Here is a 22,328-nt window from a genome sequence, read left to right as displayed (position 1 = left end):
CCTTCTAATTCTCTATAACACACTAGAACATCTTGGTATTAATTTAAGTCTATTTCTAAAATACAGAAGTTCCTCACTGTCTATTCCTACACTTAGAATCTATGATAAAATATCATCCACATAATTTCCAGATGTTATAGAGATGTGAGATATCTCTACATAGCTAATAGCATTCTATTTGGGCATAGTTTTTACAGAATGAAATAACAATTCCAAAGAAAGCAATGAAAATAGCATGCAAAAATATATACTTCTTTAATAATTAAAATTGATCTATGATCTGTTACATTTTTGCTTAATCATGTGAGAAAAGTTTATTACAGGGATGATAGAAAGAAAAATAGAATCAATGAACATACCTCACAGTAAGATTCAGTTACTGAATCATAAAGAAATGAAGTTAGAGATACAGAACCAAGTAAAAACTGGAACAAAGAGCCACCAACCTTCATCTACCATTTGACATGTGGGGGTAGCAAGCCCTATGGAGAACTTTTTGTCAGTGTTTAAAACAGTGACCCATGCAAGTTGCTTTTATATATCTGACATTTAACTGCATTGTAACGTACTGTTCCAGGAAAGCTTTTTGCAGTCAGGCACATCAGGCTCCAATTACAGCTTTCAACTTTCGAAGTTAGCCAAGGCTGACATCTAGAATTCAATAGACTTCTAAAAAAAATAGCTTATACTCAAATACCTCATCATTATTCCAGATACCATGTAGATTAAGTTTGAGCTGCCAAAGGATACTTGGCAAAGAAAACCCACTGTGATCATGTGTTTGCTATTAATTTTCCTCAAATTTGGAAGTACAGCAACTTCTATTTTTTTAACATGATATCCTTGATTAATGAAAAGTAATTACAGTGTTAGCTAGACATAGCTCATTTCTAAATCTACCCAAGTACTAGTGAGAGAAATATTCAACAATATTACCTATAGGTACTTCTGCACCCAGAAGATGAGAATTTAAAATACCTACCTCTCCAAATAGATAGAACTAATTCACATAAAATATCTAAATCTCTATTACTTCCATTATTACCATTTTTAATATCATACAGGTGGAGAATATCAGATCCAAGATGCAATTATAGATCTGTTTACAAATTTGTGCCCATACCAACACAAGAAATATTACTATTAAATATTAAAATGAGTTTCCATTTTAAATGCCACAATAAAGATTAAGAAGACTCAAAAGAAATTCTTTACAGCTGATAACAAAACAGTATTCTGGGGTTTTAAAAACTGACTTTGATATTAAATTTTATCTTCAATTTGTGTTTTCAAAATAATTAGGTGGAAGTGAATAAATTAATTTCAGATATACTGATGTTTCTATTTTCAAACATGAAGTGATTATATGAGAAACTTGAAGTCATCCCATACATTACTCCATGTATAGATATCCTTAGTTCTTTATATAATTTGAAACTTTTAGTGATGTTCATGACTTGTTTCATACTTTTTTGTAATTACTGATTTGCTTTCTAGTCTTCCAAAGGAAAACTTAGATATTTAATCTTAAAAAACTTACTAGTCTATTTCCATAATAATAACAGGACAACAATTCAGTATAAGTTCATTCTAAGTACAAATTAAACCCTATATCCCCATCAGACTTTTCTAACAAATAAATGAATGTGAGTAATTCTTAATGGATAGGCTTTCTCTTGAATTATTGTGAAACTTTCTGCCATGGTGCTTTTTAATTTGTCTTACGGTTGAAGTAACTATTAAAAACTATTTTTGACATAATGCAACAGCTTTACACTTTTGGCTGTGAAAGTTTTCTGCTATATGGGAATTTTTTTTTAATTTCCAGATGTTGACTTAAGTAAAAAAATAGTCACTTGAGGCTGGAGAGATGGCTCAGTGGTTAAGATCACTGGCTATTCTTTCAGAGAACCTGAGTTTGATTCCCAACATACACATAGCAGCTCACAACTGTCTGTAACTCTAATTTTAGGGGATCCAATATCCTCTTCCACCCTCTGTAGTCCCCAAGCACATACACAGTACACAGATATATAAGCAAGCAAAACACTTATATACATAAAATAAAATAATAAAAAATTGAATATACAGAAACTTATGGAAAAACATTCAAAATATATATTAATTTCCTATATAGCCAAATAAAGTACAAATAAACATTCTCAAGAGACTTTTCTTTATTCATGAGTTTCAGCATCATTCAGAGTAAAACCCAATTATATGTTTCCTATCCTGTTTTATAACCATTGTAAAAGTCCATATGCATAATTTCATGAGCTACCAGCCTTTTCCATAGCCTCTGGTTCTTACAGGTACACTGCGGTGCAGCCTCCAAACTCACATTCATCATTCCATCCATTTACTTTACCTACTATAAGATCTTTGTAGTGTTCATGCTAATGTTAAGGAAGATTCTAAGACCACATGAGACAAGAGATCAAACTTCACTGCTTAAGGATATAGATTTTGACTCCATGTATCTAAATTCAGATCCTTTCTCTGCTACACATCAGCTGTGAATTATTTGTATTTTGCCCAAATGGCTTAACAGTAAATCAGAGACTATACAATCTACTATTGAGTGTTGTAAGATACTAAGGTGATGTTATTATATCCACTTTCTGCCCTTAGGAATACTAACTGCCAAAATTATTCAGATATTTAAAACACCTTTAAATATAAAATCTAAGAAAATTTTCTTCTCATTAAGTTACAGCTAACTTTTGTGTATAAAATAGTAGCTGCTTTGTTGATGCAGATAAAATACAATACAGAACTAAGAGTTTGCTATCTTTCTAAACATTCTGAAAATGTTTCTCTGCAGATGACCCCGGGAAGCACTTGAGATACTTCTGAGAATGATAGCTGTCTTCAAATGCACAGACACAGCATGTGTGAGTGTTGAGATGTGTTTTGAGTACTTCCAGACGGCTGAACTGAGACCCAAAGGTGGAAGCTGTGAGAGGTAAATGACAGCTCAATATAAAGAAATTGTTGTAAATAGACCTACCTGTTCAGAGAAAAGGCTGATGTGGCCATCCCCAGGCTGATCTAAAGAGCAAAACAGACACAGTATCCATGTCCAAGGAACCTGTTATTATTTCAAATACTTTAAATACAATATTACTCTAGTCCCTTGGCATGGAAGCCTTACCGTCTTTTCCTTACTGATACTTATTCTCAGGCAAAGCTGATGTTGAAGAGACATGTAAGCGATAAACACAGGTTAGGCACACATTTCCCCCTACTTTTCTACTTTCTCTGAGCTCTGTATTTTAATCCAATTCCATTTATTCCCTATGTTTTCTGTCTATATAAAACAGTGTTATCCTTTGGAAGCACAGGCAATCCCAGACCTTGACATTATTTGAACAATCCAATAGGCACTTTCCCCATCTTTTTGTGTTTGTTCTGAGTTGAGGGACAATAGACATTTTTTGCTTATGCTGAAAATGAGCAACAGGCAGAGCCCGTAGAGATGGGGATTTTCTGATTTTGGAGAACCTGTGAAACTGACTGCTTCAAAGAAGCTTTTTGGTACAATCTCATCATCAGAAACCTTTGGTTTTCCTTTCCCAGCAACATGTTTTTCTGGAGACCAGTGTAAAATATGGTGGAAATTAAGTGGATGATTTCTGTGAGAAACAGAAATGTGTAGAGATTTTTGTAAATAGAATCATACCTTCCCTTGACAGGACTGATGTGCTGGTTAACAAATGCAACAGATATATTTAAGTGACCAGTATGTAAGACTGGTATTTTTGATTTGGATTAACTCAATAAAAAGGATATCCAGATGCAAAAATAAAAGGATAATTTTAATGTTGATTTTATTAGTGACACTACACAACGATATAGAGTCTTGTGCTTTTGAAATGACATTCTATCTTTAATAAGAATGTGAACTGCCAACACTTGAGAGGTAAAATAACATTCACTTCTCATAGTTCTGAAGGTCAGAGAATACAATATCAAGGTTCCGGCAGACTTGGTTCCTGGTGAAAGTCCTCTTTGTGATTGCAGACCATTGCCGCAAGTTCTCACACAATGAGCAGACTAGGCTCTGTGTCTTTCTCTTCTTATTAAAACACCAATTCCCTTGTGCTTCTGGCAGGGACAGCATGTAAGATGGCTGACGTGCTTCCAGCAGAGACTGGAGAAAAGGGGACCCGAGATTGTGGACCATCAACCCTCCATGTGCTCCCCTCCGGATCTTCTGCTTAGCATGCCTCTAGAGGGCCAAAGCAGAAATGTCTATGTGTCCCAAGGTCATGCTTTATGGCATGCACATGACATGCCCTCATTCCATATAAGTATATCTTGTAATACTAGTCTTTTTCTTCTATCTGATTTTCATGTTCTGTGTTCCTGGATCAGTGGTGATTTCTGTGATGCAGGAAAGGAGTGAAGTAAATTTCACAGGAAATTGTACAGTGATGATCACCCAGGCTGGAGTTAAGGCAGTTATGTAGTTCATGGAAAAGAACCTGCAGCCTGGGGAAGCTTTTTATGATTGGATAAACTGTACTGAATGTGTGGTCAACTATAGCACATGGTATGATATGTATCAACACACTGGACTTAAATTGGCCATGATGAATAATTCAGTTTCTGAGGATATTCCAAGGACATTGCATAAAACTTGAGACATAAGGGGTACTGGCTGAAGATTGTGGATGGAGTAACATATAGATGGGATGACAAGCTAAAAGTGTGGGAACCTAAAATAGGAGGAAAATAGTGGCCTCCACCAAGAAAGGGAGATGGCAACTTTAATTCAGATATTTTTTATTCCTCCTGAAGGAGTGTGGAGATAATGTAACAATTGATGGAGTGATTGCTACAAGCTTTATTGGGTTCCTAGATTGAAAAGAGCTGCCAAGAAAGGTGAGTTTCCTTTCATAGAAGCTTTATAAATTAGATTAGGTCTTCTTTGGAATTGGTGGATATAGAAGGACAGAAGTTGCTGACTTGCAGGGACAGATTTCTTGCCTAAGGTCAGTGTAGCCCACCAGTCATGGGGCTTAGTGTTTGCAGAGGGCTGAGGAGGAACTTAGGCGGCTACAGGGGTCTTGAGGTCAGAGCAGGCTGTGTGAGAAGGAAATGACTGTCTGGTACATTGACCACTGTTCTTATTTTTACCTTTTTTTTTTTTTTTGCAAAATTGCATGTTGCTAGCCTTTGGGTCAAGTGCTCAGAAGATTGTATAATCATTAATAATAAAAATAGATTATGTTTGCTTTGGTATTAAGTCTGGGATAGTTCCTGTGTTTACTAAAAGATGATGAAGAATATATTTGTGATTTTCTAAGAATAACCTTTGGAATCATAAGAACATTTTGTATTGGGTGATTTCCCCATTTCTTTCTGTTCCCCCTTTACTTATGATAATAAAAGACTGAGGTTACCAGGGCAGGAGGAGAAGCTAAAGAAGCTGTAGCAAAAACTAAGAGAAGTTAGAGAAACTAAGAGAAGCTAAGAGAAGCTAAGGGAGAAAAAGAAACTTAGCAACTATAGAAGCCCGAAGTGACCTGTCAGCTTGCATGAACATTGTCTCTGAGTCGCTATTGCACCTTCCAGGTATCCCATTCTTCAGACCCCCGAAACTGCTGAGGCTGGTCCTCGGCATGCTTCTCCCTCAACAGATTTATTTTAACACAATCACCACTCTAAGTTAGGGTATATTAATTTGGGAGGAAGGCACAAAAATTCTTTATATAACAGTCTGTCTTTTATTGACCAACAAGAGATATATCTTGGTGAGGTCCCATCATTTATTCACCATATGCTATAGTGCGTCTATGAGGTAGAAGGCAATGTACTTCCTATGCCAGTATTACCCTAGAAGAAAGCATATGAGAATGTCTATCAGAAGGTTTTTTCATTATGTAGGACATTGCCAAATCTAAATTCTTATGATTTCCTAATGACTGTTTTTCCTCTCTTGCTACTGTTACTGCATTGTAGTAAATAACTATTTTCCCATCAACAAACTAAATATCTTCCCTTGTTTTGTGAAATATAATATTCAGTATTTATTCACATCTGGTAAGTTAATAAGTACTGAATGAATGAATAATATGAATTTTAGAGAATAGAGGTTAAAATTAGCATCCAAATTAACTAAACATAGGTAATTGTGCAAGGCACTTACAAAAATAAGTAAGATTTAAAATTCCACTTGGTACAAAAGATCATAATTCATTTCAAGACACCAGAGTTTCCATTTTCTAATGATTACCTCTCTCCTTCCTTGCATCGTTTTTCAAAGCAAAAAAAAAAGACAGCACACTATCTTTTCTTTAGTCTGTTCAATTTTGATATTGATGAAAATTGAAAGAGGCTGGAATTGACTAATATTTTTAAAATGACAAAAATGAGATTTTGCCAATGATATAGTATAAAGACATTAATTTTCAGTCATACTGTTGTTTGGTTGGTTATTGGAGCCGGCAATGAGGGTAGTCTGGATACTATAAAATAATGTAAATTTCTAACACTTCCTATTTTTCCTTAAGAAACTCCAAGCCTGAGAAAATTTAAATATAAAATGAAATAAATATGACCCCAAAGTTCTTTATATGATTTATCTTCTGGTTCTTTTTTGAATGTCCACTCTCCTAACTCTTTATCAAAATGTTTGTATATGTATATGTATGTGTATGTATATATATATATATATATATATATATATATATATATATATATATATGTGTGTGTGTGTGTGTGTGTGTGTGTGTATGTGTGTGTGTGTGTACATACATACGTATCAACAAAATGACCTCTAAAGATATGCTATATACTCATTGATCAGTGCCTTCTTTGGCAGCAGATGAAAACAGATGCAGAGACCCACTGCCAGACATTATGCTGAGTGAGTTTTTGGAACACTCAGTCCTAAATGGGATTTCTCCATTAGATCCCTCCCCTCAGAACTCAGGGAACCATAGAGAAGAGGAGGTGAAAAGAGTGTAAGAACCAGAGGGGATGAGGACAGCTGGAGAACAAGACCCTTGGGCTCAACTAGACAAGGTTCATATGAACTCCCAGATACTGATGCAGCAAGAACGGGTCTTCAACAGGTCCTCTGGGTATGTACTATAGCTTTCCACTTAGCACCTTTATGTGAATCCTGAGTGTGGGAATGAGTGGGTCTCTGATTCTTGTGTCTGCTTTGGGGGTTCTTTCCCTTCTATTAGGCTGCCTTGTTCAGCCTCAATGTGATGGCTTTTATTTTAACTTACTATATTTTACTTTGGCGTGCTTTGTTGTTATCCCTTAGAAGCCTGCTTTTTTCTAATGAGAGGCAGAAAGGGAGTGGATCTGGAGGTGAGGAAGGTGGAGAAGAACTAAGAGGAGTAGAGGGAGGGAAAAATGTAATCAGGGTATGTTGTATGAGAGAAAAATCTACTTTCAATAAAAGAAAGAAAAAAAGTATTATTCTATAATTATTAAGAAATTGTCTTAAGGAGTATAAATAACAAATAATTGTGTAAAACTTAAAACATGAATTGAAATATTTAATATTCTGTCTCTGTGGGTCAGTATACCTGTTATATTCCTCTTAGAATCAATGAAATTCCAGAAAAGTAATATAGTTAATACCTGTTGTGGTTGTTTGAATAGGTATGGCCCCATAGACTCATATGTTTGAATGTTTGGTCACAGTGAGTGGCACTATTAGGAGGTGTGACCTTGTTGGAGAAGATGTGACCTTGTTAGAGGAAGTGTGTCACTGAAGTGGCAGACTTTGAAGTCTCAGAGACTCAAGCTATATCCAGCACACAGTCTTTCCTTCTGCTGCCTGTGGATCAAGATATAAAACTCTCAGCTCCTTCTCAAGCACCATGTCTGCCTGCATGCCACCATGTCTCACCATGATGTTAGTGGATTAAACTGTAAGCCAGCCCCAATTAAATGTTTTTCTTTATAAGAGTTGCCATGGTCATGATGTCTCTTCACAGCAATAGAACCCCAAACTAAGATACATGCTAATATTTAATAATGACATTTCATAATATTTTTAAAGGCATACATACCTTTGAAACAACCTGCATTTTGCACAAATGCCACAAATATAAGCTATTTTATGTAGCAATAATATACAATTTAGAAAATCAGTTGTCATTTACATTTCTAAGCCATCATCAGTGCTGCAGAGACATTCTCAAGTATTTCTATCCATTAAATGTGCCACTCATTGCAAAACACACTTTTCTGAAGCCAAAACATCACTCTGAGAACATGGGAGTGTTTTCTATTAGAATGTCTCTGGATGTGCTTACTCTCAGTCACTGTTATTAGAAAAACATTATTTTCCTCTTCTTTAAAGTATTCAAGAAGGAAAAGGAGGAGCTGGGATGGTAGCTCACTTTGTAAAGTACTGGCCTTGCAAGCATAAGGACCTGATTTCAGGGCCCAGAGCTCATGTGCAAAAGCCTGACAAGGTGGTCTGAGCTATAATGTCTGTGCTGAGAATGCAGACAGGCAATTCTACTGAAATTGTAGACCAACCAGGCCAGCTTATTAGAAAGTTAAGAAATTAAAAGTTAGGGAGTGTCTGAGGATTATTTGAGGTTCTCCTCTGACCTTAACATACATACACACACAAGTATAACCAAATGCATGAACAGACATACACAGTGGTAAAGAAGTAGCAGCAGTAGCCATACCTCCCTATCTTATTTTATTCTCATCTAAGCTCTGTTTTATTTGTAGACTTGAGATAGTGTCTATCATTAACTATAATTGCTCACTCATAGTCCCATACAGATATCTTTCCTCCTTTTCTTTCTCCTACTTCATTCTCTTTTTTGCCTCATGACAATATCCATATATGTCTTAGAAATAGTACCTGGAATATTTTATCTCTTTTATTGCTATGATGATGTCACAACATAAAGCCTGTGCATCTGAGAGAAAAAGAAATGGTCTCATTTTTTATCATTTTACAAGTATCTGAACACATCTATATTGAATTGCACACTCTAAAGAAAACCAGCAGACAAAGGCAATATAAAAATATTGTGACTCTCAATCACACTAACCTCAGTCACAAGCAGAAAATTTTGGATTTAAGTAGCAGAAACATTTTCTAGGAACATGATTACATTCACACACAAATAAAGGAAAACATTAAATACAGCCTACTAAAATTAGTTAGTTGTGAATCACCTTTCAGATAAATTTAGTCATCCTTTAAATTTCCTTGGTTTGAAATGTATGAAAACAGGAAAGGTTTTTTCTTTGTTTTTTTTTTTAATCTCAGAGCTGCTGGTACCTTTTGCTATTTCTCCAAATGTATAAAACGTGTGTAGGTAAGTGTTTCTAGCACTGTAGGGTATCTTTGAATGAAATGGCCTCTTGTCATTATTGTCTACACCTATAGTAAGCTCTTTTAAAGTCAGGTACATATTGTCTTTATTTGTCAGATTTTGTTTGTTTGGTTTTTTATTTTGTTTTTGTTTTTGTCTTTGACTTTCCCCCATGATTGCCTGCAGACTTCTAAGTTGTATGCTTACAAAATTATACTGACAGAAGCACATAAGCCACCACAGGCAGACAGCATTTCTACTACTGAAGTTGAAAGTTTAACTTGCATTGTCTAACACCATCCCCAGCTGTCTTTTCAAAATAGTTGTAACCTTACTTTTTAGTTCTTTTATGAAACTTAAGTCAGATATGAAAAATGTAATTTTTAGTTCTGTCAACATAGACATCACATCCTTGGTACCACCATTCCTTTTGCCCTGGTCTTCAGTCCATCTTCTGTTTACTATGTGTCTCTTAGTTTTTAAGTCTGTAATTATTTTTGTGCTATCTGGATATCAAGATGATTAAAGTGTTTACCTTATCTGAGTTTAGAAAGTAGTGTGTATAACATAGCCAGTTATGGGGCTAGATCTACAATTGTTTCTCTTTTTGTCTCTTGACATTTTTGTTGATTTGGGATCTGTTTCTATTTTAGAGATGTTTTTATTTACTGCAAAATTGAGTTGAAAGTACAGAAGAATATCATATATTCCCTTACTCTATTAGTACACAGGCTTCATCACTATCAACTCTACACACCAGTCATATATCTATTTGCTGTGGGAAATAGTATGTTCTATATACTGTGAATGTGTGTTGCTCTGATTGGTTGATAAATAAAGTTGTTTGGCCAATGGTGAGGCAGAATAAGGTTAGGTAGGACATTCCAACTAGAGACAGAGTAAGGAGAAAGGCAGAGCTGGGAGATGCTGCTAGTCACTGCCAGGAGAAACAAGATGTAAAGTACCAGTAATCCACAAGCCACATGGCAAAGTATAGAGCTATAGAAATGGGTTAATTTAAGATGTAAGAGTTAGCTAGCAAGAAGCCTGAGCCATTAGGCCATATAGTTGGAAAATAATATAAGCCTCTGTATGTTTATTTGGGTCTGAGTGGCTGCAGACCAGGGCAGGACCAGAGAAAACTCCAGCTATAACTGACACCCAGCGTTGGGCTTGAACCTGTGACCCAGAGATTAAGAGTCTCATGCTCTACCAACTGAGCTAGCTAGGCTCCTGCTGTGTGCCCAGATGTAGTGGCAAGAGTTTCCACCTAAAACCTGAGAGAGCTTAAGAAGAGATTATAAATGTAGCAAGGAGCACCTTTCTAGTTCATGCCCCTCATGGTGGGCCAAGGTATCATGTCATGTCTCCTGGCTGTGGCAGGTTCTCAGTATGTGGGCTAGAGCTATAGCATGGCAGATTCCCGCCAAGTTACACAGAGGTTTCTCCAACTGTGCAGCACACTATGTGGCTGATTTAGCTTTTGCTAGTACAGACCAAGAAAAAAAAGATTTCTGGGCTACATAATGCTTTGATGGAGGCATAGACCCACTGCTTCCAAGAGTTGGTGGTATGCATGGCTCACAGAGCTGGTAGTAAATGTAACACCACCATATTGCGAATCTGAAGTGGGTAGAGTCAGCAGCCAAGGCTGCCACTTCTGTCCTAGCCACACTGCAGTTTAAAGCAATAGATTCACAATAAGACAGATTTAGACGAAATAAACCTTTAAACAGTGTACAATGTATGTAAAAAGGTATATAGGCTTGAAAAAAAGAGAAAAGGGAATATAAACAGTTTTATATAAAGAAATGGATATTTTCGAAAGCAATATAAAAATAAGTCATGTAAAGATGAAAATCACACACAGAATCTGGATAATATTGTCTTTGGAATTTTTAACTAGAGAGAGACATTTGATTATAAAGGTTGCTAAGTTAAACCAATATATTTATTTTCAATGTATCTTGATTTCAAAATTTATGTCTAAGGATATGTTGCTTTGGAGAAAAAGATTCTGCTTTTGTTTCCACATAAGATGAGAACCTGTGGACTGATTCCAGGCTCATATGGTTTGATCAAGTAAGAACCCCTGAGAGGCCCAGATGATTCAACCTCCAAAAACAGCTTCAAGGCTACTGGCTCAGAGAATGCAGCATCACAGACTACTCCAATCAGGACTTGACCATAATTCTTAATTCTCTCAGGATCCCCATTAGATTGCCAGCACCCTCATCCAGCAGGAGGTAGTATGAGAAGCTATGCCCAAATTCCCAAAATATTATTTATAAATGTTTATTTTTATTTAAAGCAAGTTGATTATAAATGCAATCTCTTTATAAAGAAGAAAAGGGGATAGTATAGATATGATAGGATGAAAGGGTAGATTAATGAACCTACTTTTAAAGAGCAACAGCTTGTTTAAATATGTTTTACATTGTTATGGATCTTAGTTTATTGATACAAATTTAGTTTATTTTGTTATAATATATATATATTTCTACTCTCATTTAAGATATTATGTTTATGTAACTCATTTAAATTGTAATGGATAATTAAGAAATACAAATTAATAATTAGTTTTCTACGATAGTCAAACATATTTATGTTAAGTTTTCTGGGTATACATAGATATAATTCAGTTAGACAGGTAATCTTCAAAGACAGAATATGGCATTTAAAATGTTTTAAAAATTTAGACTTTCTGGACAGTGAGACATGTCTGCTCCTGGAAACATTGATTTACTTCAAAGAGAAAGATAGGCATTGAAGACACTTTATATGGAGTTTGTCTTCTTGGCAAAAATAGCCATTTGGCAAGAAAGTGCTCTTGCTTGGATTGCTTGACAAAAAGTTGTATCAACTGGACAGATAGGACCCATAGGAAAATGATGACTAAATTTTGCCAAAACAAGGCAAGATTGTCCTTCAGGTTCTTGCTTCACGGAGGAGACTGCCAGATATTCTACAGGACACACAGAGAAGCAACTAAAAAACTCTAGACCTATAGGCTGAAGATGGATGCCCCAATATTTCAGAGGAACTTTGGTGATTGTCCAGGCAGCCAGCTATCTCTGTCATTCTAGATTTTTAGAAGTTGCTTACAATGTACTTCCTGTTTACTTAGGTATTATTAAATCCTTCTGGGGTCTTTGATGTAGTTGAAGACTAAATAGTTATAGTTATAATTTTCCTTGTTTATGATAAAAGATAAATTAGATATGAAATTTAGACTCACAAATACAGGATAGATAATAGAATATTTTCTTTAATTTTGCCAAATACAAATAGACTAGATATTGCAACTCTAATTCTTGTTCAATTATATGTAATTTTACTATGTTAAAGTTAAAACTTTCCTTTTTGATTAGACAGAAAAGGGGAAATGCTGTGGGATAAGGCTTTTGTACACTGGTTTAATAAAATGCTGATTGGCCAGTAGCCAGGCAGGAAGTATGGGCAGAGCAAACAGACAAGGAGAATGCTGGGAAGAGGAAGGGCTGAATCAGGAATCACCAGCCAGACACAGAGGAAGCAAGATGACAAGGCAAAGCTGAGAAAATATACCAAGCCACATGGCTAAATATAAATAAGAACTATGGGTTAATTTAAGTGTAAGAGCTAGTCAGTAATAAGCCTGAGCTAATGGCTGAGTAGTTATAATTAATATAAGCTTCTGAGTGATTATTTTATAAATGGGCCATGGAACAGCAGGGCCTTGGCAGGACCAGAGAAATCTCTGGTATCTATTACAATTCATGAGCTTACAAAGTCACACCATTTTGATCAGAGTTCACAATATTCCATCATTGGTATTTTACATTATGTGGTTTTGATGAAATTTATACTAACATATTATCTACTATTATAGCATTATGGAGAGTGACTTATTTAGAAACCCTTTATGCTGTCCCTGACCTTCCCTCTCTCCCCCTTCCTCTCTCTCATCTTTTTTCCATGTTCCCCACTCTCCAAACTTCTCCTAAGCTCTATAGTTTTACTGTGAATATGGTTTTGACTTATTCAGAATTTCACAGCCTTTGCTGACTGGCTTCTTTCACTTAGCAACATGTATTCCTCTATGTCTCTTTGTGGATGGATAAATCATTGTATTTATAACAGATTCATTTTCCATTGGTTGTATTTACTATAATGGTTGTTTATTGATCTACTGAAAATAGGCTTCTTGTTATTTGCTAAATTTTAAAGTCCAGTTTTCAATGGCAGTAGATTGGCATCAAACTAATTCAGCATTTAAACTTTAAACTAATCACTAATTATATTATTAATGTTTTTTATGTTCTGTATAAAAGTATCGATTTATTTGTGAGAACTGCCCTTGCCACTTTCTGGAATTTCTTGATCCAATGATTCATGTATTTTTCTTAGTTAATTTTTTATGTTGCTGAAAAACATCTATGATATCTGGCAATGTTGGGTGTTTAGGTTTTTGCATTATCTGAAACTGTCTTCTGAATGAAGGCTAGGCTAGATAAAGATTTCTAGCTTGTGATAATATTCCTCAACATCTTCACACAGTGCACTTAGTGAACTCCCACCAGCACACAATGTGGTCCAGGTGAACCACCTTATTTCAAGTCGATCCATTTTAGTTATGGTCTCAGGATGTTCCTCTATAAGTTTACAACACCTTTCCTTCTTTTCCATCTTCACTTTGGGATTCTAAAGCTCACAAAAATCTGTGTAAGCAAACGTACTTATCTAGTGTGGCAGGAAAGAAATGGAGTGGGACATGCCAATTAGAAATCTCTTTTTATTTGACATCCCAATTAACTTTCTGTACTTTTTAGTCTTCCATCTGTTCTATTCTTCTCCTACCAGAGATTCAAATGTTCCCCTATGGGGTTTTGTCTTCTACTTCCACACTCCACTTTTCATTTCTATTTTTCTATCTTCACACATCAGAAAATGTACTTTTTGGCTCATTTTATAATATGTAATGGCTAATCTTTAGTCAGTTTGTCTACATTTAGAATCACCATAGAAACACACCTCTGGCTGTGAAGGCATTTCCAGAAAGTATGAAATAAGACACATTTCAAATGTGGGTGGCTCAGTTCCATGGGTTGTGGTCCAGCACCGAATAAAAAAGAGAATGTAGCCATGAATAAACCTTTCATTTCTCACACTCTACATAGAATTATTTATCAGGTTTTTGTTTGATTTTTGAGATTTCATTTTATTTTTGTTGTTGTTGTTGTTGTTGAAATTGTTACTTCTTATTTGTTTTCATTATGCCAGAATAAAAAAAATGAATAAGCTAATTAATTCATTAAGAAATGACTCGAGAAGGAATACAAACTTCATTTGGAATTTGTTCTGCTTAATAAGAGGGAATTTATGGTTTATAATTGAAGTCTTGGGGCTCAAACGGAGGGTCTGTCATTCAGTAGTTTCATGTTGAAGAAGGTGCTTTTCCCTCTTGGAGCATTGGATTCCTAACTTAGGAAATATGGGTAATCATAGAAATACATATGGGGCTGGTAAATACTAACTCAGAAAACAAAGGAGACAGAAGACAGGGAATGGTATGAGGAAGTATCTGGCAATGTGAGAAAATATTCGGAATCAAAGCCAAAGTTCTCCATTCTCTCCAGCATAAAGAAAAGAACTGCTGAATCAAAGAGTGGCATTTATTTTCCAGGATGACTTGAAAGAAGAAATCAACTTTTATATATGAAGAATGAGGTGGAAGAAGTATATGTTATAGGTCTAAGTTTCTACAATGATGACTTTTTTTTCTCAAGTGGGCCTTAACATATTTTAATTACAGCCTGGAACCATCTTTTATCGGTTTTTCTTTGTTGTGGCATGGATGTTTTAAGTGTTCATGCTTTCAGCATACATGGACATGAACACACTATGTCTTCAAAAATACTGTCAGAAACAGAGACTAGACAGATGACTCGACAATTAAGAGCACTTGGTACACTTGTAGATGACCAGAGTTCTGCTCCAGCACCCGAATCAGCCAGACAACTGTTTGCAACTCCAGTTCCAAGCTATCTGGTAGCCTTTGCTGGCATCCTTGGGCACATGCATGCTTATGGTGCACATGCATATATACTGGACTTGACATTTTTTAACTTCTGTATCCAGTAGCTATGCCACCCACAATCTTACCTGCATCTCTTCTTTTACAGATTTTTTTCAATTTCTTCAATAACTTGAGGATTCCAGAATAATATATCTATATATTTAAAGCTTGGTTTTGGCATCTTAAAATATGCAAATTGTAAACCTATTTTGATATCTTAAAATTAACATGTACTATGATTCTAAGTGAGCTTTCTTAACATAACTCGACATACACAAAAATTTATCCAGTTTTCTCTTTTTCACTGAGTCGTGTAAGACAAACATCTGAAAAAATAGCCCCAGAGAGGAATGGCACAAGGTTTTCAGCCTGTGTTTGCAGGAGAAATGAGAATTTTCTCCCATTGTTTTACTAATTAGTATAGAAATCATTAATAAAATAAATAAAACTATAGCACAATAATAGTAATCATTTGTCTTCTTCACAAAATATATATTCAATATCACTAAATTTAAATGTTCTTTAAGGAATATTAATTGTGATGATATTCAAGTTAATCATAAATAAGTAAAACGATTTATCTTGCTGTCAATCTCAGCCAGGTTGAATACATTGAACATGGTAAATCTAGGGTTTATAAATAGTAAACTATGCTAATTAAAAATCGTCTTGGATGTCAAGCATCTTCAATCCTGTGGATATCTATATATGGAGAACAATTTCTGTCCCACAGAGAATTATTGAAAAAGGCATAGGTACAGCATATTGACATTTAAAGAGAATTAAATAAAGTCTCAGAGTTTACTAGGGGCCAAATAGTTCCTGGGTTTTACTATTTTGTGCAAGAAGATGCTGACTTTGCACCTTCATATCCTTATAAAAATTCCTTCTCTGGCTCATTCATGTCTCTTTCTAGTCTCAATTTTATATTAAATAATTTTTCATTGACCCATTTGTCATTTCCTCCCACAGTAACTTTTTTTCTTCACCATAAATACATAATAATCAATTATTATATTACTTGTTTATTATTGACTATCCAGCTGCCATTAGAGTGCCAGTTCTATGAGTTAGGAGAATTTTTTATCAATATTATTCTCTAACTCATGTCAAGCATTTGACACAGTATTGTGCATATAGTGTGAGTCTGATCTATATTGTTAAATACACAAAAGATGACTCGTCACAAGTTTAACCTATTTGGCGGATACTTTTCTGCTTTTTTGACATAATGAACTTAGAAAATTCTGCCAACTTCTACGTGTATCTCTTGTTGTAACAGAGATTACATGACTTCAGGGAATGTCATCCAATATCCGTGGCAGAACAAATAAAAGCTTAGATTTCACTGATTTCACACACCTCATGGCTCTCCACTTTTGCGGAGGAGACTTTATCTGAGAAGAATTTTAGGAACTGTGTTCTTTTCCATCTAGAGTTCTGCTCTCTTCAGCAGTTGTCATTAAATGCCATCTGCAGCTTAGGAGGCCTCAACCATATACAAAGAATGTAGACAACTGGGGACTATTGAGAGCAGGAGAAACCATCTTTTCCCATGGAAAAACACACCAATTGGTTACCCAATAGCAAATGGTCAGCACTGAAGATACACACATACAAGAAATAAATGGACTGAGTGGGTTTTAATTATATATTTAGGCAAACACACACACACACACACACACACACACACACACACACACACACACGCACACACACGCGCGCACATGCACACGCACACGCACACACACATGCACACATAACTGGGAAAATATTTTTTTTTTAAAAAGAGGCCATGAATTTGAATGAGAGCAAGGAGGATATATGAGAGAGACAGGATGGAGGGAACAGAATGAGGGAATAGTTTTTAAAAGGTCATCTCCAGAAGAAGAAAGAGGAAGAAAATGGAACCTGTGAGATACAAGTTCCCTTTGGAGATCCAACCTACCCATGCAATCATGTGACTGAATCATTTAGAAAATCCATGACATAGAAAAGAAGAGATAGGTCAGAAAAGTGAACAGTTACTATTTTCAAGACCTATTTTCAGGAAAAACTGGTATATGCCTCTGGTTATGTGCCCAGAACCCAGAGAAAATCATCTGAGTAAAATTAAGTAGATGTTTGCTACAGGGCTTTAAATAAAACCTTATTTACAGCCTCTGTAACACAACATGGCCTTTGGTTATATATGTAGAACACAGTGCCTGGAACACAGTTGGACTTCAATAAAGAATTATGTTGATAGATACTTTAGATTTACATTTAAAGATATCTTGTGAACTCATAATTGTAACAAAACCTACAGTTCAGCTTTTATTCATGTTATAACACTAAATTAAATGTAGTCTTTTGTTTAAGGAATATGGTAAGGTCTCTGATATTGATAACTGATATTGATATAGTCTCTGATATTGATAACTGATCCACTCATGGATGAAATAAAACCTTTGTTACTTAGTGATTAATATTTGACAAATCTGGATCTTGCATCAGAGGTCCACTTTTATTGCTGGCTTGTATTTAGCAATGTGGTCACACAAATATATATTTGGCATAGATTGCTTGTCTGTGCCAGATTCACGTAAGAACATAGTCCTTATTGGTGTCAAAACTCTTGGCAACTATCAGTTTTCACTGATACTTGTGCTCACTTGCAAAACTGTTGTCACAAAATCAAGTGAACAGTTGGTTACACCAAAATATACAGAACTTAGAGTCAGAGTTACTGCTGAAGTCTCAGCTGTGTGATGCTGAGAGTTATAGAAGCCTTCTGAGAGTTTCCTCACTTGTAAAGTGGCAAATCTACCACCACCGCCTGTAATAAGCCGGTGTGTGTGAATTCACTCTGGGAATGTGAACGAGTTACTGTCTAGGAGCCAGCTATTATTATTCTTTGGTGGTGTTTTAGTTCTTATTTTCCCATATCTACACCCTCCCAAGAACCATGTAGGTGAGAAAATATAATTAACTGAATTTCAGCTTTTCATACAAGAAATATGAATTCTGGAACATGGAAAAACAGGTGGATATTATGACAGAATAAAGAATGTTTCATGGGTCTTATTTGCATAGTAACCTCAAAAGTCTCACTAAGGACAAGTAACTATTAGTAAGAATAAGCATATGAACAATTTAAAAATGTTAAGACTATTATTGAGTCATATATATATATATATATATACACATATATGTACATATATAAAGACCATATATGTTAAGATAGCATATGTTATATATGTACACACATATTAATTAATATTATTTTTAATATACATATATACTAAGATCTAATATCAAGTGCCAAAATGGGATTACAATTAAACTGAAATCAAAATACATAATTCATTATGAAATTAGTTAAAGTGAATTTTAAGTATTTATGGAGGTAATTGGAGGAGGGAGAAATCATGGCATTTTCTTTACAGGAGAGATATTCAGGCTTGGGTTAAAATCCTACTTGCCCTCAATATACTAGTTATGAGCATATACCTAGTCTGTATGTAATTCAGCTTCCCTATCTACTGATGACAACTGATCATTCTTAATATATCTAGCTTCATAGCCAGCAAAGCTGATGAAAACACCAGCTCAATGGCTAATATATGGTAGACCTAGGACCTCAATGATGTTCACACACAGCATTTGAAAGGTCCATCTGCCATCTCTGCCCATCACACCATTGCAGTCCTTCTGTCTTGCTGACCTCTCTATTCAGTGTGGACTGGCTGTGATCACTGTTGTCTCTAATCAGGACTTCAGCACCCTCATTCAAAATTATAAGCCAACTTGTCAGCTGTAAACTCTAGCTAATCACTGGTATTGCATGTGTCCAGCCAGTTCCAACTTGGAAATCATTGCCTAATAACACAGCATCCCTTTGTAGACATACTACAATCACATTGCTCTCACTAACATCAAGAATCTCCTGCCACACCAGCAAACACACAGCTGTCATTATTGTTTTATCTTTATGGAAACACATTTTGATTCTTAGCACTCTTTCTTCTCCCTGGCATAAATCCTACTATTCCTAATTCCTAAATACACCTTCCAATCTGTAACATGGAACACAAAAGAATTTTATGAAATAATCTTGGTATCAGAGAAAAAAAATCCAAACTTTTATTTCAGCATTTTTATGTATACACACATATGTGTTTTCATTTGTGTGGTAGTAGAACAATCTGTCTGGGTCTCTGTCTTGTTCCTTTCCTGTATGTTTATATGTTCTGTTCGCATATTGTGGCTTTTATCATCCGTTTATCTTAACAGCTCCCCAAAAGAAATACCTTAGTTTTATTGTACCTTCTGAATTTTTAACCTATTTCAGCACAAATTTTTATAGGCATTCCTTATTCATTTAAATAAGTAACACTTCCTACCAATTAGGAACTTTTTTCTTATAGCATAAATCTCAATGCCTAAACTTATTGGCAGAAGACCTGATCATACTGGATTGAATATTTTAATGGGTCTTCTTTCAGATGAAATTGGTATAAATGGGTCGAGAATTCAATATGTCATTTACATTTTTTGAACCTCATTAATCCAAGCCAGAAATAATGGGACTGTATATTTTTCTAACTTGTGAATTAGAGCATGAATACAAGTTCCAAATGTATTTTTCAAAATAATGAAGAGTTCATTTTTATACACTGCTGGCTTTTCAAATGTAACAATATTTCATTCCTTATATATAAACATGCTGCATCACAATTTCAAGAATAAGAAGAGTGTTCATTATGACAATTCCTCTCTCCAGAACCATGATTAACATTTAGGACAATGTCACTGAAGGTCACTCTTCAGTGGGAATGAGAATGTTTATAGTGATAATCATAATTATCATATATTTAATATCATAAATTATATGAATTATCATCCACAATTTCTTGGATAATAATTTTAAAGAAATGATATTTAAAAATCTTATTTAAATTTTTATTTATTTCTATTTAAAATAATTAAATATTTATTTAAAATGTACTTAGAAAAGTCAGTTTCCTTGATATACAAATAATATGTTATATAATTTTATATTTAAAATGCACTCATACTGATTTTTACTGTAAAAACATATCCTTGTAGCAACTATTTCAATATAATTTTAAACATTTTCATTACTTTAAAAGGAAAATCTGTATTCACTTCATCTCACCTATACCCTCCTGATCTAGAAAATCATTATTCTAATTTCTGTTTCTATAAATTTTATTTCCCTTATAATATACCACATGTTACTTATCACTTGCTTAATGTACAACTTGTAAAGTTCAATAATACTGTATTGTGTGGCCTATGATTAATTTTGTATTCCTATATCAGTACTGCTGAATAATATTATATTGTATATATATGTTATACTTATTTTATTAATTAATTAGATGACAGACTAACTTGTTTTTTATTGTAATGATTCTATGAACACTGATGTACAATTTGTTTATAAATGGCTTATGTTTTTATCTTAGTGTATATCTAGGAATGGAATTACTGAGTCATCCATAAGCTCTCCTTTACTGATGATTTTTCTCAGGTGCTGTATAAAGAATATCTTTATTAAACATTACAATTTTTAATCATATGATTTAGGGTTTCTGATGTTGATCTACTAATTTTATTTTAAAACCCACTTTTTTAAATCAATTATATGGATTTTAATGGAAAGAATTTAGGTTTTGTTTACCAGATATATATTACTAATTATTAAAATTGAGTTTCCGTTAATGTGTAAAGTTTGCTTTAAAATTTATATTAGCTTGGCAGTGGTAGCACACACTTTTAATCCCAGCACTTGGGATGCAGAGGCAGAGCTCTGTGAGTTCAAGGCCAGCCTGGTCTGCGGAGTGAGAATTCCACAATGGCCAGGGCTACACAATGAAATTCAGCTTTGAAAAAAAAAATTAAATAAATAAATAAAGTAAAATTTATACTACTAGGTCATATATTATTCATTTAAAACTGTAAAGAAATAGATGCATTGTAACATTTAATCCCAGTGTCCACAGGCTCTTGTTAGTGAGTTCTCTCATATGCAATTTAAGTATCTTGCCATTGTAGATCCCCACTTTAAAAGCAAAAATGGTCTCCCACCACTGCTGTGGGAATGGCCACCTTATCTCTACCACTGCAGAAAAAAAAAAAAAAAAAGGATGGAACAGGAAATTACTAAGGAAAGTTACCTAGAGCCAGACAGACAAATAGAATGGAGGAGGGAGAAAGAGAGGATGCACAAAACACATGAAAACAGAAAGAGACCTGCTGGGTGTAGGAAAGCTTCAGCAGGGGCCAGTGGAATGGGAGGAAAGTGGGAGGAAATTCAGCAACAACAGTGTATGAAAATACCGTGATGAACTCTTGATTTTCTATTTTAATTGAAATCTAATAAATGCACAAACAAAAATCCAGTAAGTGCTATGGAGATAAAATCCTGATGATGGGTGGACATTGCTCACATACTAAAACTATCTGTAGGGGCTGGAGAGATGGCTCAGCTGTTAAGGACACTGGTTGCTCTTCCAGAGGATAGGGGTTCAATTCCAAGCACTTCCATGGAGGACTCCAGTTTCCTCCTCCTCGGGGCTTCAAGTGTACCACATGCAAGTGGCACACAGACAGTATGCATACAAAATACACATACACAAAAGTAAAAAAACTTTTCCCTAACAATTAAATAAATATACCAGTATTTCTCCAAGCAGCTGGGAAATTTTCTACTGAAATAGTTTTTTTCCTAAACTGTGATCATGTTCTTACAACTAATCAAAATGGCCCATAGATTATTATTAATTTTTGCCATAAGAGTTGTACGAAAGTAGTTGTAAAGGTTAAATCTAGGATAATAATATCTATAACACCTGGAACTGTATTATCTTTTGAAACCATGACATCAATTCTATTTTTTATAAAATTAGACAACATACAGATGTGATGATGTGAAATATCCATAAGCA

Source organism: Peromyscus eremicus, chromosome 3, assembly GCF_949786415.1.
Source record: "Peromyscus eremicus chromosome 3, PerEre_H2_v1, whole genome shotgun sequence".
Lineage (NCBI taxonomy): Eukaryota > Metazoa > Chordata > Mammalia > Rodentia > Cricetidae > Peromyscus > Peromyscus eremicus.
Note: the sequence above shows the minus strand (reverse complement) of the source record.